The 13,695-nt window shown below is 35.2% G+C and overlaps 1 pseudogene; it reads right to left on the bottom strand.

The window, feature by feature from the left end:
- Window positions 1–3,163: 3,163 nt before the first annotated feature.
- LOC113305384 overlaps window positions 3,164–13,695 on the bottom strand; it is a 70,896-nt pseudogene continuing 60,364 nt past the window's right edge.

Consider the following 13,695-nt stretch of genomic DNA (forward strand, 5'->3'; position numbering starts at 1 on the left):
CACAATCCCAATGAAGTTTTCAGTCGTTAACCTATAGGGTTTTAGAAAAAAACCTAAGGTTAAAGGAGAATTGACTCTAGTCGCAACTAGTATCACACATAAGGTGGGGGGATTAAGTTTCTCAGTTGCTAGATTTCTCCCTTATATAATTTTCAAATCAGGGTTTGCAATCAATGTTACCTTGGTAAAACCTGATTATACTCAAGCTAATATCTTTCAACCGTTAGATCAAACTTAGCTTGTTACACACAAATGAAATGTACCTTCATTTAGATATGAGTAAACCTAAACGTGTGCAACTTGTTAGCTCAATAATAGTTAACCGAAGTTATCCATATGAACGCTTTCATATCAACCTTATTCATCTTAACCACAACTAGTTCAAATGAAACTAGTTCTAGAGTTGTTCAATTGTTTATATTCTCATAGAAGTATACAAGATACAATTGAAGCAAAATAGGTTTGATTCACTCGAATCGATTCATGAACATTATAGCCACATTTTGCAAAAGATTGAATTCCTTATTTCATTAATGTATTGTTTCATGACATAATCGATTTTAGAACATAACTCACTCAAGTATGCAAACGGGTATGCATACCTAAGTAGCCGGACTTGGACTGTGTTCGACAGTACGCAAATGGGTACGCATACTGTCGCACATCCAAACTTCAGTTGGAATCAGTATGCGTACGGGTATGCATACCAAAGTTCCCTGACTTCAAATGAGTTCGCAAGTACACGTACGAGTACGCATACCAAGTCTCCCGTACTTCACCTGACCTCGCCAGTACGCATACGGGTATGCATACTACACCGGTCTTGGATCAACATATATATGCAAGTACGCATACTATGTCTATAATCCAATTAAGGTTAAATGTTCTAAACTCCACTTCAATCATTGATACATTCTTAGACGACAATAGTTGTCTCACACAAACTATTAGCTACAAATCAATTTTCAAGTGATCGAATGATCAATAAGAAACATTTCGAGTCTACATCAAATGATTGTTTGACACAAATCATATAAGATGTTACCAGGCTATTTTCACATGATCATCTTTTGACTTTCGTCAAGAATATAAGATGAACTTGGTTAAATCAAAAGCTTACCAGTACATATTTCGAGAAATATGTAAGCGAGTTAAACTCAACTCGAAATATCAAATGTGTATAAATCGAATACTATATAGCTATACAACTTTTTTCTGAAATAGGAGATAGAGTATAAATAGACTTTCCGAGTGATAGATGAGTTTCAGTCTCCACATACCTTTTGTTGACGAAGTTCCACAAGCTCTCCTTAGTAGTTCTTCGTCTTCAATTGATGAACGACGTGAAGTCTAAAGCTCAACTACACAATATATCCTAGTCTGATACATTGTTGTAAGTAGACTAGAAGCCAAGAATTATAGTTTTGATCACTAAACTTGACAAACAAGCTTGAGATAGCAACGCTTGCGAGTTCGACCGAGCAGTTCTCTAACAATTCTGGATCCATTGGCTACTGTGACCAGCATATGATATGTAGGTTATAGTTCACAGCCTAATCTTGAATCTAGGAAAGAGTCCAAGAAACTATGTGTACTTCATGTATCCACCAAAACAGTTATCGGTTGCTTCTTGAGTTTCCTTGGAATTCTAATAGTACAACACTTGCACAGTCAGTAAGAGCATTGAGTGAAATTTCCATATCGGATTCAACAAGAATTTCATATGGTTGTTCTTCAAGCGGTGGTGTTATTATTGTGTCTGCTTCTGCCTCAGCTACCATCATGAAAAGTTGTTGAGACTTGCATCTATGATCAGGTTGGTATTTCTCATCACAATTATAACAAAGTCCTCTACCCCTTCTGTTATTTTGTTGTTCTTGAGTTAATCTTATGATAGGTGGAACGTAGACTGATTTATTGGGTGGGTTATTTGTAGGAATGGTAGTTGATGTTGTAGGAGAGATGGTGGAAGGTGGTGGTGGTTTTGAAACAGGGGCATGGAATTTGGAAAAGTAAGAAGATGTGGTGGGTGTTTTGGGAGGAAAACTTTGGAGGGTATTGATTGTTGAGAAGAAAGGGCTTGTTCTTGTAGTCTGGCCAAAACAATGCCAGTGATAATGTGGGTGGGTTTGTGCATTTGCACTGAACTTATGTGGACCTCCTTAAGACCACTAATGAAACTCATGACAAAGTATTCTTCTATCATGTGAGGATTTTTGCTAAGCATCAAGGATTTTAATAATTCAAATTATTCAAAATTTTCATCTAAACTTGTAAGATGAGATAACTTATTGAAACACCCCACATAATTATCATTAGCAAGATCCTCAAATATATCAAAAAAAGATTCCCAAAAAGAAGGCCGATGAAGGTTAGTTTTACCAGTGTGATAGTCTAAAAACCAAGAATCTGCATTGCCATGTAGATGTAGAGAAGCAAACTCAGTTTTCTGATCTGCAGCCACTGGATAGATATGAAAGTAACAGTCAGATTTTCTTATCCATCTTCTAGGATTCTCACGATTGAATCTAGGAAAATTTAGTTTAGGAATTTTATTGTGTGGCTGGCTTATCAGAGGAGTGTGTGGTTGATTGAGAAAGTGAGATCCAGAAGGTGGGGTTTGAGACTGAGATGAAGACTGAGTTTGAGCTTGTGGTCTGGACAGGATTTTGATTAAAGTATCAAACTTAATACGATTTTCTTGAGCCAATAAAACTAAGGAAGACATCGTTACGTCATGTCTAGCTACAGCAGCACGATCTTCAGAGTCACGAGCATGAATATCTGTAAGATTCTTCATTAATTGACATAACTCCTTTGTAGTAGCGTCTACCTCTTTGATTTTTGGACCGTCGGTCATCGAGAAAACTGGTTAAGATCCACTGGATGATACCACTATGGTGTGTGAAGATCGAGTTAGGGATATAAGTAACCTCTACACAAATGTGCAACCTCAAATATTTCTTTTCAATCATTAACCTCCTTCATTACAACTGAGTTGTCTTAAATAGGGAAGAGAGAAGAGGAAACCCTAAACCCAACAACTGGAGGATTATCCTACACGTGGTTAGATCATTGCCGCTCAAACAAAATAGAAATAAAAGCAACAGAAATCAAATAAACCCTACTGAGTTTACTAGTACACTCGATAGTTGGATAAAGGCTACTCTTCTATTACAATATACAGAACAATGTATATAGTATATATTTTATAAACATATAGGCTTGGATCACACAATCTGGGCAATGGGATTGCATTTAGGGGTGTGCTTATCTTCAACACAATGCCAAATTTCTCTGAAAGATCGATCTCGACACCCTCTGGCATTTTCCAGTCAAATGAATGCAGCAGAGACGCTAGTGCATATGGTAATATCCTTTCTACTAAAGGAATACCTACACATCCCCTTCTGCCGGAACCAAATGGAATATACCGGAAATCATTTCCAATAAAATCTGATTTGTCGCTATTTTGCAAGAACATCTCTGGTTAGAATTCTAATGGACTAGCCCAATATTTAGGGTTTCTTTGAATTTCCCATGCATTGATAAGAACTTGAGCTCCTTTCGGGATTGCATAGCCTTCCACGTTACATGTCGAACTTGGACACCTAGAAACCAAGAGCGGTACTGAGGGATGTAAACGAAGTGTTTCTTTGATGACTGCACCCAAATACGGTAACTTGGATATATGACATTCTTCTACATTGTTGTTTGTGAAAAATACTAGAACCCCCAACTATATGGGTTCAAACATATAGAATCCCCACTAAATGGATCATCCACTGTCAACTACATACTTTAAGAAAATGATATTACTAGGCCCAAAAAATCAAATTTTCTTCAGATCTGGCCCGTAATTAATTATTACGAATTTTAATAATACCAAGGCTACCCTTTAATATTTATACAAGAGGAATAACAGAAGATACTTTCATTTTCTATTTCATTTTCTTTCTCCGTCTAAAACCAGAGTTTCTCTCATAGATTCATTTTCTAGGGTTTTATCTATTCGGTTGTACAAGATCTAATCTTCTGATTTGATTTCACATCAACAATTTGCAAGCAAATCGATCTGTGATTTAGAAAGAATCAATTATGTATAGAGATTTTTGTTCTACTCTATCTTCTGCTAAAAGAATTTAGTGGTTTTCGATCTATGTCATCTATGGATGCCGATGTACGACGAAGAGGAAAAAATGACATCAATCTCTACTTCTGTATCTGTATCTACTGATGATGTTTGTAGATCATCATTTGTTTGTGAATAAGTCGAAATCGAGATGCAGAGACAATGGAATTCATCATCAACTATTAGATCTGAAGATTCAACAACAAAAAGTGAGAAAGATAAGTTTCTCCCTTCTAATCCTGTTTAATTCAATTAAAATTCCTAGTTATGTGATCCGAAAATAAAATTGACTCTAATTTGTTGTTTCGAAGCTACTTCAGGTAAGGTTTTCTATTTAATTCAATAGGTTTTCCTGATTTAGTAGTTCTACTTTCTTAGTTTGATAAGGTTCTGATTTTTGTTTCGTTGACTTTATTCAAATCGGAGAAGAACATTATTTTTATTGAATCAACAGGTTTTGAATCTAGGTATGTTTGGTTTGTTGTTTGTTTCTGCCGATTTGTTGATAATACTAGTTAAATTCTCCATTTAATAAAAACGCTGATCTCTCATAATTCTAATGGAGATAGTTGTGGGCTCTTGTTGGTGTTTTTATGTTGCTTATCTTGACTATATATGTTGAGTTTGGTTAACGAATCTATGGTGGTGTTGATGGTGGAGATGCAGAATCTGGAGGAGTATGAGGAGGATGTGGTGGTAGAGGTGGTGGTATTGGAGCAGGTTTGAAGGAGGATTTTGAAGTCATTGGTGGTGTTTTTCAGAATTGATGAATTGAAGGAGATGATGATAAGATAAAGGATGAACTATTTTAAGTTTCTACTACTGGTGCTAGTGGTGACAGGTAATTAGCTGATTTCACAAGGTTCTCTTCTTTTTTAAATGTTTATGTTTTTTTTGTGATCAAGGTTAACTTGTTCTGATAAATTTACTACGGTAGCATCCATGTCAATGATTGGTTTTTACTGTTGACTTATGCATCCTTGTAAAGGTAGTATATGGATTTTGTAATGTATATCAAAGGGGTCAATGCTTTCCGTTGAATGAATGTATATCAAAAGGTAGTATATGGATATAGGTCTGCACATTACATCTGTTTAACTGCACATTAGACAAGCCATATGCATGACAGTTTGCACATTTAACTAGCATTGGCAGACTATATATGTGTAACTAGTAGTTACACATCTAATCAAATGTGTAACTTCTAGGTACACAAGCTAAATGAATGTGTATCTACTAGTTACACATGCAAATTAGATGTGTGACTTATAGTTACACATGTTAATTTGATGGTATATGCATATGTAACCTAATATGAAACTTCTATCTAACTGTAACATTTTTAATTTTACCTTCTTTTTGTAGAGTCTGTAACTCTGTAAGGGTGAACTATTAAGTTTTGTATACTTGCTCTAGTTTATTCAGTTATGAGATAGATTTGACTATTCTGTGTCCATTGGTTTTTGATTTTTGGATGTCCTGTTTTGTTCAATTGTATGAGAAGTGTTCTAGCTGCTATGGTACTGATATCATTTGCTTGTCATGTAGTTACTAAGAAGGCTGACCCCAAGGTGCTGGCTAACAAAGCTTCCAAGGCTGTCAAAGCTGGAGCATCAACCATTAAGAAGAAGGCTAAGAATATCTGCACATCAGTCATATTTCACAGGCCAAAGACATTGCAGAAGGCAAGGAATCCCAAGTACCAATATATTAGTGCACTACCAAGGAACAAGCTGGACCATTACCAGATCCTGAAATACCCACTCACCACCGAGTCCGCAATGAAGAAGATTGAAGACAACAAGAAGAAGAAAACAAGGATGCTTTCAAGAAGATGTACAACATCCAGACAGATAAAGTGAACACCGTTATCAAGTAAGCCTTCTTGATTACTTACGACTAGCTACTTCTCTTTCTTGAAAGGTAGTATATGGATATAGGTCTGGAATGGTTTCACTTAACTCATACATCTGTTTAACTGCACATCACACAAGCCATATGCATGACAATTTGCACGTTTAACTAGCATTGGCAGACTATGGATGTGTAACTAGTAGTTACACATGCTAATTAAATATGTAACTTCTAGGTACACAAGCCAAATAAATGTGTATCTACTAGTTACACATGCAAATTAGATGTGTAACTTATAGTTACACATGCTAATTTGACGGGATATGCATATGTAACTTATAGTTACACATGCTAATTTGATGGGATATGTTATAGTGGTTATATTTATGAAATTGAGAAAAGAACATCAAGTCCTAGTAGTAGGGAGTAGTAGTGGATGCAGATTAGACTAATTAGATGCAGGTTATACTTATAGTTACACATAATAATTAGATGTGTAATTTCTAGTTACACATGATGATTGTATGTGTAACTTATGCTAATATGCATGTGTAACTATTGTTTACATGTGTAACTACTGATTACACATGCATTTTGTTTTCCTGGGTTCATATCTATACCCTGCTGAATCAGTTGTGTGATCATTTTTTGCGATATTAATGTGCTAGCACAAGGTTCCCAGGTGTTTGTATTATTCTGCCAGTATAATTACTGTCTGAAGCTTTACTTTCTGTTGCTTAAAATGTCCTTCGTCATCGATAATATGAAAATGGCTTAGGTACATCTAGACTAGCGTTGTAAAACGTCTTTCTGTTAATACAGTGCTAACAACGTCTTTCTGCTGAAGCAGTGATATCTTAATTAAGAGCTTCTCATTCACTTGCAAGGTTAACTGTATTATTTTATGATTGGTAATTGCTTGATAGTCACCTCTCGTTTTTTCTAGTGTTATTCATTTAGAGATGGATTTTCTGATTTTATGTTGACATATCTAAGTCAGATGCATGTGTAACTCCTAGTTACATAATTCAGATACATGTGTATCTGCAAGTTACACATGTTAATTAGATGTGTAACTTTTACTTACACATACTGATTTTGGGTACACATATCAATATGTATGTGTAACTCCTAGTTACACTAGTCATATGCATGTGTAACTGCTAGCTACACTAGCCAGATGAATGTGTATCTCCTAGTTACACATGTTATATGCATGTGTAACTCTCAGTTACACAATTCAGATGCATGTGTAACCGCTAGCTACACTAGTCAGATGCTTGTGAAACTGAAATATACATTGTTTTATGTACTGTTCATTTTAATCGTATAAATACTGATTGCTTGTTGTTATATTTCAGGTTTTAGATAACTTCATAAAAGCTAATTGCTTAAACGTGGTAATGGTCTCGCTGGAACTGGAGTTGACGCTGAATACACAAGTCAGATGCATGTGTAACTCTCAGTTACACTAGATAGACACATATGTAACTCTCAATTACACTAAACAGATGCGTGTGTAACTTCTAGTTACACATGCTAAGAAATTATTGTAAATGAATATTAAAGTAATAACTTTTTTTTGTGTGTTTTTTTTTTGATGTCTATTTATTTGCATATATATACAAGTGTAACTTTGCATTACACATATCATAAGGATGTGTAACTTCTGGTTACACATGCCATATGCATGTGTAACTTCTGTTTACACCTTCGCACTGTATTGTAATAATTTCGGGCCTAGATTTAATAATTTTGGGCCTAGATTTAAATTTTATTTAATTATGGGCTTGACAATATGCATAAGGGTATCAAGGTCTTTTAAAAACTCGGGGCCTAGATTTAAACTTTTTTTAATTAAGGGCCTCATATTATGGGTTATCCATGGGTTGGGCCTGAGCCTAATTTCCCCTTGTTGTTTCTCCCTACAACAGTGTCTAACTCTTCTTGGGCTCTTTTCATTATACTTGGTTGTTTAATCAACTCGGCCATTGCCCATTCTACTGTCACTCCGGTTGAATCTGTCCCGCCAACCGCCAAGCTATGTCACAAAATTAACTCTATTAGTCGCTATACTGTAACCATAAGATAGATCATTAAAAAAACATCCAGCAATTGCTACAGGAAAAAAAAAATCAGATATGTGCCATAAATTTCTTAAAATAAATAAATATATATAATTATGTACCATAAACAAAGCCTTGAGGTTGGTTGTGGTAAAAGGAGTTTTAGGTCCTGTTTGGTATAGTTTTCAAAAACAGTTTTCTGTTTTTAAAAACAGAGAAAACAGAAAACAGGAGAAAACGCGTTTGGTAAGGACATTTTCAGAAAATGTTTTCTATCTGTTCTCTGTTTTTAAAAACAAAAAAATGAAAACAACAAATTATTGTTTTCTGTGTTTTCTCTTTTTTTTTTCTTTTTTTTTTTCTTTTCTTCTTTTCAGAACAAAGTAAGAGATGGGGAATGACTGCAAGTGAGTCATGGCTAATATCACTATCTCTTAGACGAATCTTTACATTTGATCCGATTTAGTTGGTTTTCCTTGTTTTGAAAAACAGTTTACCAAATAATTTTTAGAAAATGAAAACAAGGAAAAAAGGGTATGTTTTTAAAACAGTTGAAAACTATTTTTGAAAACTGTTTTTCAAAACTGTACCAAACAGGCCCTTAGATTTTCCTTGGTCTGGGAGCTGTAAAAAGACCTGTAGGAAATCCTTGAATTCCTTCTTCGTAGCATCTTGATCTTCATTTGGCTTTAACTCGCGATCCATCTCCACCCTTTTATTAATAATCGAGTCGAAGAATGGATCTAACCATGAAATAAGCTCTTTCATTCGCCGTTCTACTCCTTGTAAATCAAACTTTGCTAGAACAAGAAAGAAATCAGAAATATTAGAGCCTGTTTGGTATAATTTTTAAAAACAGTTTTCAAAAATAGTTTTCTACTATTTTGAAAACATACCCTTTTTTCCTTGTTTTCATTTTCTAATTTTTTTTTGGTAAGATAAAAACAGTTTTTGAAAATTAAGGAAAATTGACTAAATCAGATCAAATGTAAAGACTCGTCTAAGAGATAGTGATATTGGCCATGATTCACTGACATGTATTCCCCTGATTTCTTACTTTGTTCTGAAAAGAAGAAAAAGGAATAAAAATAAAAAAGAGAAAACACAGAAAACAATAATTTGTTGTTTTCATTTTTTTTGTTTTCAAAAACAGAAAACAAGTAGAAAACATTTTCTGAAAATGTCCCTACCAAACATATTTTCTCCTGTTTTCTGCTTTATCTGTTTTTAGAAACAGAAAACTGTTTTCAAAAACTATACCAAACAAGCTCTTAGTTCTCCCTAAATAATCGATCACTTCTCCTGCTACACGGCCATATTCGAGCCCAATTTTATTCCTTTCCTCGTCATCAAATGTACCACCCCACATCATGCTCATTATCACATTAAGCATGGTGAGAAACATTTCTTGCCTTATGTTGACTGTTGTGTTAACTTTTGAATACACACTTCTTAAGGTTCTTCGGATTTCCTGCCGTCGAAGAGTTGAGAATGAATCGAGAGTGTTTTTACTAAAAATCTCTCTAACACATAATGCACGTACATTTCGCCAGTGTGGACCATAATTCGTAAATGTCATGTCGGCACCACCGTAGCTGTATGACATCGCTGCTATCGAAGGATCACGGTTGGCAAACGTGGAGTCGAATTCTTTCATGACAACTTCAGCTAATTCTGGTGAGCCCAAAACGATGACAAGTTTACTACCTAACTTGAGCTTAAATATGGGTCCATATTTGTTGGTTAATTTAGCAAAGTAACTATGTAACTCCGGATCAATGAATGGGATGTTCCCTACTATAGGCAAACCCAGAGGACCCGGTGGCAACCTAGAATTCCGATCACTGGTTTCTTACGAACCCATAAGTACCACGAAATTGCAATTAAGTGTTGGGTTCAATAATCAAAAACAAGGAAAAATCAAATAAGCAAAAGTTATTGATATTTAGCTCCTTTATAATGGAAGTGATCGATTTGATGAAACGAATGAGCTCCCCATATCTCCGCAACAGCAACAAGGCAAAACTTTGGAAAAACAGAGTGAGTCACGTGTTCAACACGTTGCCCTTAAGACATTAGCGTCCGGCTACACTCAAGAGTGATGTTACGCCCTGACAGGACGGATATCTCCAAGATAAAATATCCTACTACACCTACTACTAGCATATGTAGTAGATGCTCAAATTGAGTTTGGCAACTCCGAAAAAACCATAAAGGAAAATCTCGAACACTTGAGAAAACAATATAAAATGTTTTTTCCCTTAGGGGTCCCTCTAAATATAGAGCAACCCCTTTCCCATCGATTTTACAAAAGTAGTGAATTTGTTTATATAATTGACAAATACAACTTAAGAAGAAAAACTCCCCGATGTGGGACTAAAAGGTTTATATAGTTTCTTAAAACTACTAAAAATTGGAAACTCCACAATGTGAGACTAATAAGTTTCACTCACAAAAGAAAACAATAAATTATAATTTTTATTAAAATTTTAAAAAATTATTTTTTATTAATCGTTTTCCAACAATCCCCAAATGAATGAAAACTCAATAAAACATGAAAACACAGATAGATCTTGGTAAATCAACATCCCAATCTGACGATCCAAACAGTGTTGAAATCATACTAGTCATTTCTACGTCCTCTCCATCACACAAAAGTGTGTTGACCCCAAGGTCATACTATGGATTGCACAAATCATAATAATATTGAGAGCTTTCATCTTTAGTTCTCACATGGTGAGGCTATAGGTATCTTTCACCAAAGTGAAAAAGCATGAACTAGTGAACGCTTAGTGACCTTTAGGTCCTAAGTTCCAGTAATACCAAAACCATCAAAACGAAAATCACATAAAAAGCGCAGGAAATACCATTTTAGGCAGAGGTGTCCATGAGGTCTTAAACTTTTGCTTAGTGAGATATTACCGGAATTACTTGCTAGAGACAGTGAACTATGTCTTGAACTGTTAGCATTTGATATAATTCGCGATAACAACTACAGGTGATATCTCCAAGGTTGCTGCCAAGCTCGTGCCGTTTTGTCCAATTTGGCCCTGGACATATTCTGTTTCTCAGAATGCTCTAGAGAATCAAAGCTCATATTCTCATAGGAAGCGACCCACTTCCTCATTCAGATAGGTGAGTTTCCATAAAGAGTGTTACTGCTACACCCCACTTCAATCTTAAATTGAAACTATAGAACTCATTAAGACTTCTTAAAAGTCATCCTTCACATGCAGTCACACTATCATGTCTACACCATAGGGAAGGGACAGAGAATAAAATTCTCTGGTAGTGTTTACCTTTACCCACCACAAATTAGTTGTATCATTCGAAACCTTGATCTTGGGATCTCCAGTCAGCAAGGTTGAGTATCCTTCATGGAAAGTTTAATTTATGAGCTTAAGCCCCTTACCCTCGATGCATTTCTAACTGTCTCTTGGGATAAACCTTTCGTCAAAGGTTGCGCGATATTCTCCTTGGACTTTATCCAATCAATAGAAATAACCGATTGAGATTAGTTATTTTCAGCTTTAGCTATTATAGCTTGGCTAACACAATGTATAGATATAGCTGGCACAGGCCTATGCCAGAGAGGAATGTCTTCTAAAAAGCATCTTAGGCACTCGGCACCCTCTCGTGCTTTATCTAACTCAATACTCTCAGATTCCATAATGAATTGAGCAATATATGTTTGTTTGTAAATCTTCCAAAAACAAACCCTCATGCTAGATTGAAACATATCCACTCGTAGACTTAGACTCCTCTGAGTCAACTATCCAGTTTACATCACAAAGTCCCTCAAGGACAGCAAGATACCTTTCATAAATCAAATAAAAGGTAATATAGTATTTTAGGTACCATAATACTCTACTCAGTGCATCTGAATGCTATTGCTCTGGACTACAATTATATCTACTTAATTTACTCACAATATAGGCAATGTCTGGACTCTTACAGTTCATTAAATTCATCAGACATTCTATAACTCTTGAGTATTCAAGTTAAGATACTTCGTTACCCTTTTTTTCTTGAGTCTACAAGAATAATCGTACGGGGTCAAGCAGGCTTACAATCATACTGATTGTATCTCTTAAGCACAAATTCAACATAATGAGAATGAATAAGATTACTAGGGCTGAACATGGTGTCGGTTAACCGTTGGAAACCGACCGAACCAGACCAATAAGCAAGAAACCGAACCAAACCATTTAGATTTGGATTGGTTTGGTAAAAAATGTTGAAAAACCGACGTTGCTGGTTTGGTTTTGGTTTGACCTGAAAACCGAACCAAAAACCATTGGGGAACCGATTAATTTTTAAACTTAATTTCTACCGTCGATTTAAAAGTATTAGATTCTACCCATTAATTTAGAGGATAAATAGAAACCCTAAATCTAATATTTCATTATGATACTCTCCCTCTTTCTCTTTCTCCTTCTCTCAGCCGTCTCCGTTCTCCACCCCCAACTACAGCTGCTGCTACTCGACTTTTTTCTTCCCGTCTTCCTTCTTTTTTATTTGTCAATATCTAAATTAAGATATATTATATATCTTCATTTGATCTCTAGAATTAGAGTAAGCTTTAACTATTCTTGATTTTTTTTTTGTCTGTATATTTGTGTAAACCAATACTATCGGCAACTACGATTTTTTTATCTGTAAATTTGTGTATTTTTTTTTTTGGTTTGACATAATTATTGGTTAACCAAAAACCACTGGGACAAACCGAAACCAACTGGAACCATTTGGAAACCGAACCAATGGTTAATGGATTGGTTTGATTTAGATTTTTAGAAACCAATAATATTGGTTTCGGTTTTGGTTAGGCTAGAAACCGAACCAAAACCGACCATGAACATCCCTAGACTACATATGTTAGATTATTTTCTAATCCTCATCCCTAAGATTATATCAACAGGGCCTAAGTCTTTCAAGTCAACGTTCTCATTCAGCGCATGTTTTTAGTGGAAGTAATCACATCTATGTTTGTATCAAGTATAAGCATATCATCAACATACAAGCATACAATCACATAGGCATCCTTAACAAGTTACTTGTAAATATACTTATCAGATTCATTAACTTAAATCCACTACACATTATCACATGATCAAATTTTCAATGTCTTTGTTAACGTGCTTATTTTATAAACCATACAAAATTTTGTTCAACTTACAAACTTTGTCATCATAACCTTTCACTACAAAGTCCTCAGGTTGGTCTATGTAAATTTCTTTATCTAATTCACAATTTTAGAAAATCTGTCTTAACATCCATCTGATGTATCTCTAATTTGTTTATGACAGCAATAACAATTAGCATCTCAACGGAAGTAAATCTCGTCGCATGTGAATAAAAATCAAGGAAATATACACCTTCTTTTAGTTAATAGCCTTTAGCTACCAACTTAGCCTAATATTTTTCCACAGTTCCATATACCTAATGTTTCCTCTTAAAGACTCATTTACATCTCATGGTCTTACTCTCTGGAGGTAAACTAGAAACCTCCCAAGTTAGGTTCCGACGGACTGAGTCCATTTCACTAAATGAAGCTTCTTGCCATATTGGGGTTTCAGTAGATATCAAGGCTTCTTTACAATTCCAGGGCTTAGACTAAGCTAGGCATGTTATGAAGTCGGCTTC

The sequence above is a fragment of the Papaver somniferum genome, chromosome 8 (assembly GCF_003573695.1).
Source record: "Papaver somniferum cultivar HN1 chromosome 8, ASM357369v1, whole genome shotgun sequence".
NCBI lineage: Eukaryota > Viridiplantae > Streptophyta > Magnoliopsida > Ranunculales > Papaveraceae > Papaver > Papaver somniferum.